Source organism: Mya arenaria, chromosome 7 (genome assembly GCF_026914265.1).
Source record: "Mya arenaria isolate MELC-2E11 chromosome 7, ASM2691426v1".
Lineage (NCBI taxonomy): Eukaryota > Metazoa > Mollusca > Bivalvia > Myida > Myidae > Mya > Mya arenaria.
In genome coordinates this window covers 34,674,544-34,678,575 of record NC_069128.1, presented here as the reverse complement: position 1 = coordinate 34,678,575, position 4,032 = coordinate 34,674,544, and positions in this window count along the sequence as shown.

Sequence of the window (4,032 nt, the reverse complement as noted above, 5' to 3'; positions counted from 1 at the left end):
TATATTTATGTAATAGAAAATGGATTAAAGATTTGTTTATTCTTCAAAAAAAGTATTTTTACAGTATTATAAGAGTCCGAGTCTAGACTTAAACGACCAATTGTTATCAAGGAAATGCTTGGGAAATGTGTGCAAAGCTTCCATTTTGTATTTGAAACTGGATGTATGAATACTGAAAGTTTGAAGTCTCTCGAATGTACTTTTCTATGGAGTATTATACTTCCAAACTTCCCTCAACAGAAGTCCTGATGTGCACAGACGAATCTGTGTGTATGGAACGAATCTGCAGATTTAAAGACGTCGACTAATATTTTACAGAGTTCTCCTGAAAGGTAATACCCGTATCATCAATGAGTTTGAAGGTTATGCACCAGGTTGACCTGGAACTGTCACAGCCCATATGTAGTCATTTCTTTATAAGGTTATCATTTCTATGCCTTCCATATCAGTCGCTCAAAGCACACGAACACGAACGCATTTGGACGTCCATGCACTGTATTCCTTAGTTTTTGATAATTTTGACCGAATTTTAATCGGTGTAGTTCAATGTGCAATTATTAACTGTGAAATATCATGTCATATCGACCAAGAAATCCTTGGCCGGGACAAAAGCTGTTTTATTTCATGAAACCGCATGCTATTCTTCGTAACAACTCGACCAATTCCGGCAAGCTTCTGTTTGATACTAGCCGAGCTGTTGCGATTGTGCATGATATATATAATGACGACATATCCTGTTTCCGATCTTAACACAGACAGGTCATATAGCGTTTTTTTAATGAAGTGATATTTCAAGCGTTATTATTATCAGGTCATATAAAAAGACAATATTGGAATTGTGATTAAAAACAATAATTTATATTCAAAAAGGGTTATAAGTACTGCGGTCGTAATGCACCAGTCAATCGTTACCATGCCCCCAACAGGTCCGAGAGGATATCCGGGGAAATCGGACGTGTTTTTACCTTCCAGTTGGCCCCGCCGATCCGGGAGGACCGAAAATCAAAGTCCCCGATATTCCCCGGACCTAGTAACAATTGACTTGCGCATACTCGTTATCTGGGTGGTATCTGATTCTTATTGCTTTTTGCAGAATTCGACTAACAGCTTGTGAAGTCACGTGTCCTTTGTTATGTAAAAACATAATGAAGCCATTCTAGAAGAGGATGATTTCAAACCCACTCCATTTGGTCTGATATTGCGTTGTCACTGTACACACTCCCTGTGTCTGATATTGCGTTGTCACTGTACGCACTCCCTGTATCAGATATTGCGTTGTCACTGTACGCACTCCCTGTGCCAGATATTGCGTTGTCACTGTACGCACTCCCTGTGTCTGATATTGCGTTGTCACTGTACGCACTCCCTGTGTCAGATATTGCGTTGTCACTATACGTACTCCCTGTGTCAGATATTGCGTTGTCACTGTACGCACTCCCTGTGTCTGATATTGCGTTGTCACTGTACGCACTTCCTGTGTCAGATATTGCGTTGTCACTATACGTACTCCCTGTGTAAGATATTGCGTTGTCAATATATTGTGATGTCACTATACACACTCCCTGTGTCAGATATTGCGTTGTCACTATACACACTCCCTGTGTCGGATATTGCGTTGTCACTATACGCACTCCCTGTGTCAGATATTGCGTTGTCACTATACACACTCCCTGTGTCGGATATTGCGTTGTCACTATACACACTCCCTGTGTCGGATATTGCGTTGTCACTATACATTGCGTTGTCACTATACACACTCCCTGTGTCGGATATTGCGTTGTCACTATACACATTCTGTGTCGGATATTGCGTTGTCACTATACACACTCCCTGTGTCGGATTCTGCGTTGTCACTATACACAATCCCTGTGTCGGATATTGCGTTGTCACTATACACACTCCCTGTGTCGGATATTGCGTTGTCACTATACACACTCCCTGTGTCGGATATTGCGTTGTCACTATACACACTCCCTGTGTCAGATATTGCGTTGTCACTATACACACTCCCTGTGTAAGATATTGCGTTGTCACTATACACACTCCCTGTGTCGGATACTGCGTTGTTACTATACACACTCCATGTGTCGGATACTGCGTTGTCCCTATACACACTCCCTGTGTCGGATATTGCGTTGTCACTATACACACTCCCTTTGTCAGATATTGCGTTGTCACTATACACACTCCGTGTCGGATATTACGTTGTCACTGTACACACTCCGTGTCGGAAATTACGTTGTCACTATACACACTCCCCGTGTCGGATATTGCGTTGTCAGTAAAAGCACTCCCTGTGTCGGGTATTGCGTTGTCACTATACACACCCCCTGTGTCGGATATTGCGTTGTCACTATACACACTCCCTGTGTCGGATATTGCGTTGTCACTATACACACTCCCTGTGTCAGATATTGCGTTGTCACTATACACACTCCCTGTGTCGGATATTGCGTTGTGACTATACACACTCCCTGTGTCGGATATTGCGTTGTCACTATGCACACTTCCTGTGTCGGATATTGCGTTGTCACTATACACAATCCCTGTGTCGGATATTGCGTTGTCACTATACACACTCCCTGTGTAAGATATTGCGTTGTCACTATACACACTCCCTGTGTAAGATATTGCGATGTCACTATACACACTCCCTGTGTCGGTTATTGCTTTGTCACTATACACACTCCCTGTGTCGGATATTGCGTTGTCACTATACACACTCCCTTTGTCGGATATTGCGTTGTCACTATACACACTCCCTGTGTCGGATAATGCGTTGTCACTATACACATTCCCTGTGTAAGATATTGCGTTGTCACTATACACACTCCCTGTGTCGGATATTGCGTTGTCACTATACACACTCTCTGTGTCCTATATTGCTTTGTCACTATACACACTCCCTGTGTCGGATATTGCGTTGTCACTATACAAACTCTCTGTGTCGGATATTGCGTTATCACTATACACACTCCCTGTGTCGGATGTTGCGTTGTCACGATACACACTCCCTGTGTAAGATATTGCGTTGTCTCTATACACACTCTCTGTGTTGGATATTGCGTTGTCACTATACACACTCCCTGTGTCGGATATTGCGTTGTCACTACACACATTCCCTGTGTCGGATATTGCGTTGTCACTATACACACTCCCTGTGTCGGATATTGCGTTATCACTATACACACTCCCTGTGTCGGATATTTCGTTGTCACTATACACACTCCCTGTGTCGGATATTGCGTTGTCACTATACACATTCTGTGTTGGATATTGCGTTGTCACTATACAAACTCCCTGTGTCGGATATTGCGTTGTCACTATACACTTTCCCTTTGTCGGATATTGCGTTGTCACTATACACACCCCCTTGTCGGATATTGCGTTGTCACTATACACACTCCCTGTGTAAGGTATTGCGTTGTCACTATACACACTCCCTGTGTAAGATATTGCGATGTCACTATACACACTCCCTGTGTCGGTTATTGCTTTGTCACTATACACACTCCCTGTGTCGGATATTGCGTTGTCACTATACACACTCCCTGTGTCGGATATTGCGTTGTCACTATACACACTCTCTGTGTAAGATATTGCGATGTCACTATACACATTCCCTGTGTCGGATATTGCGTTGTCACTATACACACTCTTTGTGTAAGATATTGCGATGTCACTATACACACTCCCTGTGTCGGATATTACGTTGTCACTATACACACTCCCTGTGTCGGATACTGCGTTGTCACTATACACACTCCCTGTGTCGGATATTGCGTTGTCACTATACACACTCCCTGTGTCGGATAATGCGTTGTCACTATACACATTCCCTGTTTAAGATATTGCGTTGTCACTATACACACTCCCTGTGTCGGATATTGCGTTGTCACTATACACACTCTCTGTGTCGTATATTGCGTTGTCACTATACACACTCCCTGTGTCGGATATTGCGTTGTCACTATACACACTCTCTGTGTCGGATATTGCGTTGTCACTATACACACTCCCTGTGTCGGATGT